At 38.3% G+C, this 12,844-nt stretch overlaps 1 protein-coding gene and 1 long non-coding RNA gene across 9 annotated transcripts in view; one reads left to right on the top strand and one right to left on the bottom strand.

Annotated features, from left to right (window-relative positions):
• The window catches only part of LOC145967325 (uncharacterized), a 363,462-nt gene that overhangs the window by 149,488 nt on the left and 201,130 nt on the right, over nucleotides 1-12,844 (bottom strand). The window lies entirely within an intron of this gene.
• The window catches only part of LOC145967331 (uncharacterized), a 46,176-nt gene continuing 45,269 nt past the window's right edge, over nucleotides 11,938-12,844 (top strand). The window contains exons 1-2 of one of the 2 annotated variants that reach the window (XR_014437347.1): nucleotides 11,938-12,128; nucleotides 12,433-12,686. This is a non-coding gene — a long non-coding RNA (uncharacterized LOC145967331). Of the gene's footprint in view, nucleotides 12,173-12,432; nucleotides 12,687-12,844 lie in introns of both variants that reach the window. The other variant, XR_014437346.1, reaches the window with a different exon arrangement.

Raw genomic sequence — 12,844 nt, 5'->3', positions numbered from 1 at the left:
CTCGAAAATAAAATATCTGTTCGTAAAGAGAGACATCAGTTGAAAAGTACGAATAGATAGAAGCATATGCTAATATTACACAATATTGCGAACTGTGAAAAGCAGTTTTGGCATAAACGCGAGACTGTGCGTAAGAAATGTAATACAGTCAAAGAATGCCGGGAGAAAAAAAAAGACTATTCACAGCAAGAGCATGAAAGCGAATCGTATTACGAACAAAAACTTATTTTACAACATTCGAAGCAAATATTGCGTTTTTGATTTTTATATATGAACATAAATAATAGTTATATGCATGAAAGCAAACTCTGATGTATTAAATTAATCGACACATTAGATGTCATATTTCAAATAAATATAACAACATCTCAGAAATTTCATTTAATGCAACTTATAAGTTTTTTACTTTTACACAAATAGATTTAAAACATTCATAAATGTATTTTATAAATATAAATATAAATATAATTTTTTTTCATCCAATTTCTCGAATATTATCTAGCGGATTTTGATGAAATTAATGAGATAAAATTTTAATTACAATTAATAATCACTTTTTTTTCGCAATTAAATGTTAATTTTTCTTTTACATCGATTTCTGTCGTATTATCATGAACAAATATCTCGTTTGATCGCAAGAGAAACAGTAACGGATCGATGACTCGATAAAAGTCCACAGCAGCCGTCTATTGTTCGCACAGTAAATTCGTGCGAGCAAACGCGCTCGAAATATATTTGTCGGCTGCAAATCCAGCTCTCGGCTGGGTTTTCAGCCCCTATCGGCCATCGGTATGTATCCCGTTCAACCCTACGGAGCCCCCGAGAGTCACCTACCCTGCCATCCTCTTTTGGCCCTCGGATCGGCGAATGGGGATCCTTCGCGAAAGTTTACGCGCCCGACACTGCTCGAATAGACGCCTGAATTTCCCCGGTGAATTGCGCGGACGTAGTTGTATGTAACTATGTCGATTCCCTCGGGATGCTGCCGAAGTGTCAGTCCCAGTGATTCGGCTGAAATAAAATCTGCTTCCGCGTCTCTCTCTCTCTCTTTCTCTTTGTGTGCGTTGTGTGTATATGATGGAGGGAAAGAAACGTCCCACACCTTCTCGCGTTATTAGAAATCCAAAGTCATTCGCCGAGAGATATTCGAGTTATTTCGATTATTTGATAATAAAAATATACGCGCAAACAGATTAATATTAAATGATTTCAAATCAATTTTGTTGAATTTTAGTATAGATATATCGCGATAGAAATGCGCAATTAATTTACATGTAAATAAAAATCCTCTTAGGCGCTTATTTTAGAAAATAATATAATGATAAGTACAATATATGTATGACTCTCTAACATCGGCAAAAGATAAGGATTATATATGATCGAATAAACATGGTAGAAGCGTTTACTTCGGAATCGGTGGAAGTCGCGCCAGAAAGATATCCGAGCACACGAGTCTCGCGAGACGTCCAATAATTTCTCCACGCTCACGCGAATCCGCTTGCGGCAAAATAAAAACCAGATCGAGCGAACGTTCCCTACCCTGCTAAGAAGTAAAACATGTGTTTCATGCGAAAGGAATCAGATGTATCAAGAAGTTTTCGTGTTGGTTGCAGTTAACCTCGGGGAAGCCTCCGGGGACCGCGATATTGATTTTTCGCTAAATCCGAATCGTTTACTTTTATTTCGCTTTGCCGACATTTTCGACAATATTCAATTGTTTCGTTCGATAAACAAGACGAAACATTTCCATATTCGCGCGATAAGCACGACGCGATTCGTCTTTACATCGCACGAGCAAAACGAATGGCAACTCTCTCGCCCCAACCTTCGCCTTCCTCTCGCTGAGAAAAGATACGCTCTCAAAAAGACGGTAACCTCGTCATCGATACTTTTCAACGAAATCCACCCAGAGAAGTGGAAACAGCCGTTTCATTGATGGTACAAGAACGAAACTTCTTTTCCCGGCGGCGCAAAAAGGGAAATCCGATATTCAGCCGAAAGGCGCGCGATACTTCGAGGGGAAATTACGATCAAAGGGAGATCGGCTGTGTGGAATAATAGTTGTATCTTTTATCCCGCTGAAATGTTTCTTTGCGATACCTTCCACGGCTGCGAGTTATTCGCACGATAACGCGCGACGACGATACCGCCCGTCGTAATGGGCTTGTAATGGAGATCCGACGGTTTATGGACGGCCGCGTTCGTTTTCGTGCCATTTCCATTATGAGATTCAACGCTATGTCCTGACAAAATCGAGTTTACGCAGGCAAAGCGTTTGATGTAAATGGATTTATGTATTATCTTCTAGCGCCACATTATTTAGAAATGTTGTGTTTTTAATAAATTAGCAATTATATTTTTAAAATTACACACTTTAATTGTGTATATATTAAATTTCGAAATTGTACAAACAAAAGTAGAAATTTTTCTAAAAATTTCACTTTTTCTAAATTTGAGCTTTTCTGCTTTTTCTACTGAATATATATTTTTCAAACATATATATATATACTCCTGAACAAAATTAACGCATAATTTTTTTTTCACTTTTTCTTTGAAAGCTGATATTTAAATTTTAACGACAAAGAAAAAGTGAAAAAAAAATTATGCGTTAATTTTGTTCAGGAATGTTTATTTAAAAAAAAATTGTTTTTGTAAAAATGTACCAGAAAAAGGAAAAAAAGGAAGAAAAATAAAAGAACATATCTATTTCTTTACCAAGTTATCAAAATAGAATTAAAAATTTAGAGGGACATAGAAGCTTCACGAATTTACACCATTTATCATCTTCAAACAATGGCAGATACAAAAAGATGAAATTAAAAAGCTTTCCATTCATTCACTCGATATTACGGAAGAAAGTGTAATATGCGATAATTAACTGAAATTTTGCAGAAAAATCTTCTTACCGCCGCACGTGTCTTTTACTTCGGCGGTGCTCCGACTGGATTTCCTTGATGAATGCGACGTCGTAAGATCGAGGGAGATTTTTTTCCGGGATGGTCGCACCCTTCACCTCGAGCGGGCGAACATTAAATAGACGCGCTCGCGCGTGGAAAGTTGAAACTTTTTAATTCACTATCAAGATGCAAATTCCCTTGTCGGACGGAGCAATTTATCCCGTCCTTTGAGGTGGCTGCTACTTACTAAGTAGCTCGCGGATCTTGACTTTCGTATATATCCTGGGATGAAAGCCACGAGGCCGCGGGCGACCCTCGGCGACGTCGTCGCCGGGAACGGTTTAAGGATGTCTGAGGGAGGAGAGGAAGAGGAATCGCGGTCGCGACGAAAAGCGCTGGCTCGACTTGCTACACGATATTCCGCCTTTCTTCGAAAGTGATCGATTTCAACTCAAACATTCCGCGGGAGAGCTTTTCGTCTTTGATGTGTTTACGTTTGTATAGTTAATGTTACACTTGCGAGATATTAAAAGGCAACAGCAAATTTTTATGTATACAATTTCTTTGTCCTAAATTTGGAAAAATTAAAGAACATATAAGATAGAAATCTCGTGAATTAAATATTTATAAATTTTTAAACTCGTCATTTATAAAATCCAAACTGTGTAGCTTATATAGCGCGCCAAATCCTTATTCTATTCGCGTGTAAAAAAGATCGGAGAAATTCGACTACATGAAATAAGAAATTTCCGCAAAATTAATATTCGCGATATCAATTAAAAATTGAATTAAATTATATATATTACGCTTTGCATTCTCGCATTGATCGCCGAGAGCGAGGGTTGACGTAACTTTCTAACGCGTTCTATAATCGCATCTACGCAGCGGTTGCTTCTAAACCGTAAACGTTGTAATTTATATTGGCTGTATAAGTTTCGCGAAAGCGGAGAACGCGGATGGGGGCAGCGTCCGCTACTAAACTTACTCGGTCACTTCGTCAAAGGTAATTTGTGTAGTCGTGTTTCGCGGCGATACATCGCGGCGCCGGCGTCCATGCGGGGGATGCGGGGAATGCGGGGGTGCGTTTACGCGGGCGTCGCTGTCGTTAAGTTGACCGTCGTTCGGTCGCACAGCTGCGCATCCGTAGGAGGGATATTTCGACTTAATTAGTGGCCGCGTGCACGGCGAATTTCTGGTGGATCCGTGTAACGTTTGGCGGAGCACCGCACGACGCATTTACATCGCGCCGTACGCAGGACGAAATATGCAAAACAGATTATCTAGGCGACTCGGTCGGTGGTCAGGACAGGATGGCCTCCTCTTCCATCGGTCAGCGTCAGAGCTACGCGAACATCGCGTCTCTCTTTCTCTCTCTTTCTCTCGACTCTCTCGTTAGATTATTCATTAAAACGTCCTTTATATATTCAGCCGGCGGGTGGCCGGAGTTTAATGGGCAAGCGGTCGGTAATAAAGCTCTTAATTACTAATTCGCGCGGCAAGAATAGCCAAAAACTCACGCGGGCGTTCTCCGTCCGTTACCGCCGGATGTACCGGATGTGTGCGAGAGTAAATAAAATATTTACGGTAGCCGAGAATTGTCGCGCCTTGCGCCTTATCATTCCGTCCGCCTCCCTCGCCAGTCGCACATTCGAATTAGACATCGCGCGCGCCGACAATCGCACCGTTATAATTGAGAAAATTTCCGTTTATCTCGGTGCGCATGCCTCGCGTTAAGCGAACTTCAACCACGTTGTTGTCTTAAAACAAATCTATTCAAACTTTTATTCGCGAGTGAAAAGAACGGCGTTTTCTGTATTTAATAAATTTGTAGCGATTCTCTTTTTCTTTTTATCTTATTAATTCGTATATTAATTTTTCGTAGAAACTCATTTATAGCAAACTTTTCATCGCAATTGTCGATGGAAATAACGCAAATGTCGACAATATTATAATAACGACTGTGATTCATTCATGTTTAATATCTTTGCGAATAATGTGACATAATATTAAAATGTCTCGTAATTATTTTTTCGCGGCTGCTGCTCTTTCATATAAAACCTCCATGTAACCGCTTAATTATTCTATTATTATTATTAAATTAATAACGTGAGCGAGAGAGGCGCGAAAAGACCCGCGTAGATCATGGATGCGATGTTTATGAACCCGTCAGTTTATTCTAGCAATGTATTGTGGACACAAATTTTATGCGACGCGTCGTTATAATAATTAACTGGAGCAAGGGGAGATGTGTTTGCCGCTCCGAGGCGACTCCAGCTTTATACCCGGAAACTTCTCCATCCGGATTTACATAACCACCTCAGAAATTACAGATGCATGCATTAAAGCGGTAGAAGCGCGGTCGCGACCAATACTAATTCCCTTGGCTGTCTATTAATTTGCAAAATGGGTATTTTGAGTACCGGTTCCGTTCGCCGCATTCGTTTCCGGTATTATGGATTACTGTTAATTATACATCGCTATTTCAATGTAGAATATATAATCGCGCGAAACATAGCAAACCGAGGCATTTTCCATCGGCAGATGCAAGGTGCATTTATTATTATGTTAAATTAAAAAAAAATTCATGCAAAATTTATTTCCGTAATTTTATCGTTACGTTTCATCTTTCTTGCGGAGTCTCCGAAACAAGAATTACTCGACCAAAAATCTTGCAGCTTAAATAAAATTGTTTTACGCAAAGAACACTCTTTTCCGCAAACGCTCGCTCGTTCCGCTTTGTTCCAGCGCAGCGGCGATGTTTTCGCAACAGGGCGTTAGTATTCACGATGATACATCGCGCCTCTAAAATTCCCACTGAGAAAAGGACGGTTACGGTGCTACCGCGCTTTAATAGATGCACGCGCGACGTCATTTCGAGTAACGACTTGCGCCCGCTATTTGTTACGGACGGCGAATAAAGAAATAACCGAGGGATACGCGGACGAAGGGAGGAGGAAGAGGGGGAGGGCGGGCGAAGGCGCGTGTAAAACGGGGGAATAAAAGCTGTCTGCGACACGTTATTTCGTCTTTGCATTTCCCCGGATAATACGTACCGAGCCACCCACGCAGCATCGCGACGTTTCCGCGTTTATGACACGCGCGACCGCCGATGGTCTCGCGCGCGCGCGCGCCCTTTTCTCGACATTTAATTATGCATCAGCTGTGATTAACTTTTTTCCTCTTCCGCGTTCGCGGTAACTCACAATTTCAAGATACGTTTGCCATAATCGAATTACGTCCTTTGCCAGCGCGCTGCGGAGCGTTCTTTCCTTTTCGCGTAGCACATGTGTAATATTTGTCGCGCCGCCGCAATATTCCACAAGGTTTTTCGCGCGATTTAAAAAGAAAGGTAAGAGAGAAAGAAAGAGAGAGATCGCGATATTAATATTTACGCCACATACGGTCGACGAAATAATGTCGCGCCGCCGATTTTCTCATCGATCTTTATGTATCCGTCTTCCTCGTAGTTGTTTTTTACGTTACATAACCGCCTAGCTGTTCTCTGCTCCTCTGTCGCGCCTTTTATTTCGTGTTTCCTGGTGGCAACGACATCTCTGCTTTATCCGTTATATATCCGCCGTAGTATCTAGCATTATATAGAGCCGCGGATCTATCGATGGATTCAGATTGCGGAGAATAATAGCTCAATAAAAATGCATAAGGAGCCAGTCTCGTCCTTGTTGTCTGCGCATGACTACGTAGATTAAGAGAGGTCGACGGTATAAAAATAGACGGTCGACGGGAGGAGGAAGAGGACGGGAATGGGATAAACAGGATAATAAAACTGCAGTAAGCTCGATACCTCGGCAAATTGATCCTGCCTTTCGTTTCGAGGTGACGACAGACGGACCATCACCACCGTCGTCGCTCCCGGGGGATACCCCGGCTTGTTTAAATGCAAATCGCCTCTCGTCACCGGCAAAAATAACTCTAATAATTCGGCAACGGCCCAGGATGAATTCCTCTTTCGCATGACCGCCGACGGATGATATAACCGCGTCAAGAGTCCTTTCTGCGGATAATATGTCCTACTCGTGTACACGTCGTGTATCTTAACCCTTTCGTAAGCGCGATAAAAGGGTTATCCGCATTAAATAGATAGAGAGTAATGCACTAACGCTGTTCTCGGTGGCTCAAAATGGCGTCTTTCGTCCCCGATCCGCTATCAATGTCGAGAAACTATTATAGGACGCCAATATAATAGTGTATTCACGATTTACGATTATTGCAGACGAGTAAAATTTTAGATCCTACGAGATTCTATATCGTAGATGGCTGTATTAAGACTCCTATCGAGCATATGTTATGCACCTTTAATCTGACGATCTTTCATGCACGAGATGAAAGGTGCATGCCACCGCTGATAACGAGTTTTATGACTGTCTTAAACAGAATAGTATAAACGAGGAACGTTGTAATTTTTCTCGTTGCATGCTGTTTACATTCTGGCCAAAAAGTTTATGAATTTCCGCGAACGGAGGAAAGAGGAAAGTATGTTTGTGCTACACATCATTTCGTGACAAGTTTCCTTTGGTCTTGAAATTACTTTGAAGTTGTGAAAAACAGCAAAAATTTCGCGTTTCGGTTAGACTCGCGAGCAGCAATTGTGCTTTTAGAATTTTGAAACTTCTCTATGAATAGCAGATATAAAATACAATTTAGCAGCAATATTTTAATTTGTATTTTATTTTTCCGAGATAAAAATACAATCTATATCTATATAAATATTTTATATCCTACATAATATTCTTTCGCGCAGTTAACTACGTTGCTCTTAAGATTTTCAACGATTTTTAAATTCCGTCAATTCAAAAATATTCTCCTCCTCATCCGTAAATCCGCAAATTTCTAATATCGACGTAACGAAAGCACGCAATGCAAAATTTGTACTCTATGTAAAAATAATAAAAATCCATGAAATGTGTTATGTTTATATTTCATGTAATAATAATATTATTTTTATGTAGCAATGCATTTTTTATTCTCCAAACAATGTCAATTTTTATACTAACAGTTGTTTTTCAAACTGTCCAATCGAATTCCGAGTTTAAAAATAAAAAGACTATGGAAGAGCATCGAGAAAATGCACTCCATGGTTTGTCAATTTGGCAACGAGAGCTGTTCGTGACAATAAAGGATGGAATAGAAAAATTCATGAGACCCTAAGCGAAAAGGAGGGCCAATTGAAATCACAATCTCGGCGCATTCTGGCACGGATCAGAAGAAAAGAGAAATGAAAGCGGTTTGGCCGTTAATGGCGGAACCATGACACCCGACGTGACCGGGCATGCAGCATGGAATCTGGGTTAACGGTTCTGCGTTTCGTTCCGCGGCGGTAACATTAAATTCTGCGGTCCTGCTCCTGACGGCGCCGCGAGTCTGCAGGTATTTTTCGTTTTCGATCGCGCGGTGCGGGTTAGATGCCACGATATCTCTATTAGGTACACGAACCAGCCGGCTATGTTTCCTGTCAAATAATCGTATATCACTCGAACCCCGTGAACCACGCATTTGGACTGCATCTATCCGATTATCCCTATATGTCTCGCTAAATAAGTGAGCAATGAATTACGATTCCATAACTAATGGGTATATTATATATTTTCTAAGATATCATTAATTGGCTTGTTAAATAGACGTGAAAAATTATTTTGTTTACAATATTATACATATATACACATTCACACACACACACACACACACATATATTATATATAATATATAATTATAATTATACATGTAATATATAATCACATATGTAAAATACATGAAATTATATATAATAAATAATACAGAATATTATATATATATATATATACAGGGTGTCCGATTCGTGAGGGACCAAACGAAAAGTGATGATAGATTGGGTCAAACTAAGAAGAAAAGTCCTCTACCATTTTGCAAAATTCGCAATAATTATTAAGTAATAAGCAAAAATGTCCCGGCGCATGAGAAGCGGTAAACCGCTTGTAGTGTGTGATTATTAAGTGATCAAACGAAAAGTGGTGATAGATTGGGTCAAACTGAAAAGAAAAGTTCTCTGCCATATTGCAAAATTCGCAATAATTATTAAGTTATAGGCAAAAATGTCTCAGCGCATGAGAAGCGATCTGTCTACCGCTTTTTATACTCTGAGACATTTTTGCCTATAACTTAATAATTATTGTGAATTTTGCAATATGGTAGAGAACTTTTCTTTTCAGTTTGACCCAATCTATCACCACTTTTCGTTTGATCACTTAATAATCACACACTACAAGCGGTTTACCGCTTCTCATGCGCCGGGACATTTTTGCTTATTACTTAATAATTATTGCGAATTTTGCAAAATGGTAGAGGACTTTTCTTCTTAGTTTGACCCAATCTATCACCACTTTTCGTTTGGTCCCTCACGCATCGGACACCCTGTATATATATATATATATATATATATATATATATATATATACATAACAGAATATAATAATAAAAAAATATTATAATAATATAATAGTAAAAAATAATAAAAAAGTAATAAAAAATTTCTCGTGTATTTTTAGATAAAATTTCAATTTTATTATGCAAAATTTTATTAGCGATAATTATTCGCTGGCACGCGAACGAAAAATAAAGCGAGAGAAGTATAAAATAGCGATGCGATGTATATTGCAAGATAGACACTTGCGTTAATAAAACTTTAGACGCATTCCTCCCTTATACTCGGTATGATGTAATAGAATACGGGATAATTACGTTGTAACACGTCATCGCCAGCTTATTTTGAACGGCGTATGGGCGTCTACTAATGCAAGCGTAAAACTTCCGCCGTCTCGTAAGAAAGTTCGCGGCGTATTTACGGTCAGGCGAGTAACGTAGCGACGCGCTCAATGAACAATGAATAATGTTGGTTCGGTATCCCGCTTTACACCGGTCTCCGCTATGCGCGTGCTCTTGTTTGCGGAGCAAACTGCGCGTGGTACGTCAGGCCGATTAATCTCGAATGATGAACAGCGTCTTCGCACGCAGTCACGGAAAATGTGGCGAATCAATGAGCACGCGGAGGGGGCGAGGGATGGATATGCAGGGGGAAGGGGGAAGGAGGAGGTGCAAATTCGCCGAGAGATCGGCGAGAAACCGTCAAATTCGAGGCCTCCGACGAGCCTTTAGAGCTGCATTATTATTTAAATGATTTGCCGAAATAATTGCTCGGCCATTAGAGCCGGTCGGTGCAAATTGCAACGATTTTAATAATGCAATCGAGTTTACCTTCAATTATTCTCCGTCCGCCTCGTCCTTGCAATTTTGCAGCCTTGTCTCCGGGATGCGGACGCTAGCACAACGCTTTTCTCTTGTAATTTTTATTATTCAATTCGCTTACACCGAACGCGGCCCGTCCAGCGTTTCCTCTTTAAACCAACTACCGCATTGCAACCACACGTGGTGCATTAATTCCCTAGTCCGCCACTAACTCCCTGAAGTTCGGCACAAACCGCGCAAACGAAAACTAGTGACGGCGCCATCATCGAACATCGAATCGCTCCTCTCTCTTTCTCTCTCTATATCAGTATCAAGTAAACCATTGACATCTGAATAGATAGACGGAGCCTTTTGAGAGGGGTAGCTGATAAATGCAGTAAGGGGGGAGTGCATGAACTTCGGTTAATTCCGTCAACGTTCGACTATATTCGGCACAATTTGACATTACATGACGATTCCATTGACATCATCGATTCTCAACTAAATTTTCACAGAAATGTTTAAAAAGTGTTTATTTAGAGAAAATCGCTAACGCCGCTAAATATAAAAATAATATAAAAATATATAATAATATTAAATAATATATAAAATATACATACATACATACATATATATATATATATATATATATATATATATATATATATATATATATATATATACAGGGTGGCCCATTTTAATCCATCCAGTCGAATATCTCGAAAACCAAGCCCGGGAGAGAAAAATGTTTCAGACAAAAGTTGTTTGGTTTCGAGGAGGTCATAAGATGGTACTATTGGTTTGACCTTGAAGAGTTATTTGAAGGTCACATGAAGGTCACCTTCAATTTCTTAAATGGAACCTACTATTTGTCATTGCATATTCTTGTAGCTTATCTCGAGAGCTTTCCAAAACACTATAATTAAGTACCTTTTCGTTAAGTACTCTTTGAGTTACGAGGCTTGAAATAATTTCTTAATTTTACATAAACCGTAAAATATCTTGTAAAATATTCATTTTTCGATTATCCTACCTTAATACTTTTACGTACAAAATATTGAGAGGAATCAATTGGTGTAAAGAAAACACATAGTTGTTTTGAAGAAACAATATGTAATTTGCAATTAACAATTCCATATTTTTTCTTCAAAACAACTATGTGTTTTCTTTACACCAATTGATTCCTCTCAATATTTTGTACGTAAAAGTATTAAGGTAGGATAATCGAAAAATGAATATTTTACAAGATATTTTACGGTTTATGTAAAATTAAGAAATTATTTCAAGCCTCATAACTCAAAAAGTACTTAACGAAAAGGTACTTAATTATAGTGTTTTGGAAAGCTCTCGAGATAAGCTACAAGAATGTGCAAAAATATATCGGGTGTTCCATTTAAAAAAATTGAAGTGACCTTCACGTGACCTTCAAATGACTCTTCAAGGTCAAACCAATGGTACCATCTTATGGCCCCCTCGAAACCAAACAACTTTTGTCTGAAACATTTTTCTCTCCCGGGCTTGGTTTTCGAGATATTCGACTGGATGGATTAAAATGGGCCACCCTGTATATATATATATATATATATATATATATATATATATATATATATATATATATATATATATAATATTATGTATATATATTATTTAATAAATAAAGAAATAAAGAAATAAATATATATATTATATATTAAACAATATTAAATATATATATAAATTTAAAAATAATATAATAAATATAAAAATAATATGACATTAGTCACAACACAACTTCGCACAATACATGTGAGCTGAACTTTGATGTCGATTGGAATCGAATTATTAACCGATCATTATCGGGAATAACCGAATTCAACCGAAGTTCATAGAGTCCTCCCTTACCGCGAATATCAAAGCCCCCCTCGTCCTAATCGATAGCTAATGCTCCGTCTATCTATTCAGATGTCAATGAAGTAAACCGTTTTATTTTAACTCGGCAATATAAAGTATTTTGTCAATGATACTGAAAAACTTCACGTGTGTATTACTTTATCAATTAAATACTGATTTTGAGTGGAAACGTAATCGTACAAACCAATTTCTTTCTTACTTTTTACTATTAAATATTTCGATTAATAATAAGACGAAATAACCAAACTTTTCGTGGAAAGTCCAGTTGAAATTCAATAGAAAATAGAATTTAATTATTTATCTTGTACCTTTGATGATTAAATCGCTGAAAAACAAAATTTTATAACCGAACTAAATACTTTTACGACCACACACAGATCGTATAATATATTTTATGATAAAATAACACGAAATTGATGTTTCATAATAGCGATATAAATTGTCTGAAACTGGTTTGTATCGAAAACGATATGCTGAACACGAAGGGGTAACTGCAAACACGCAGCTGTAACATCGTGTGCGTATTCCAAAAGGGTGCATAATCACGCATGACGCACGTGTAACGCAAGGATGGATCGGTCGTTTTTGTCACCCCCGCAATGTCACGTGGTACTTGCGTAAGGATAAGTTAGTGCAGCGGAAAAGCACCCGAAAGACTCGAAAGTCTCTTTCGTCAATTTCAAGGTAAAAAAACTTGTTTGTTATACTTATCAAAGAGAGATATTGATTTTCTGCATATGTTTATTGAATGTGAAAATCTATATAAAAGTGTCAAATGTATATAAAATATCATTTCTTTATTTATAACGAAATCGATATCATTTCTAAATTTATACGAATTT

Source organism: Camponotus vicinus, unplaced genomic scaffold, assembly GCF_025532165.1.
Source record: "Camponotus vicinus isolate PSW18456_S1 unplaced genomic scaffold, iyCamVici1.0 SCAF_2, whole genome shotgun sequence".
NCBI classification, from domain to species: domain Eukaryota; kingdom Metazoa; phylum Arthropoda; class Insecta; order Hymenoptera; family Formicidae; genus Camponotus; species Camponotus vicinus.
The sequence above is the reverse complement of the archived record's forward strand: the minus strand, read 5'-3'. Positions and strand labels throughout refer to the sequence as shown.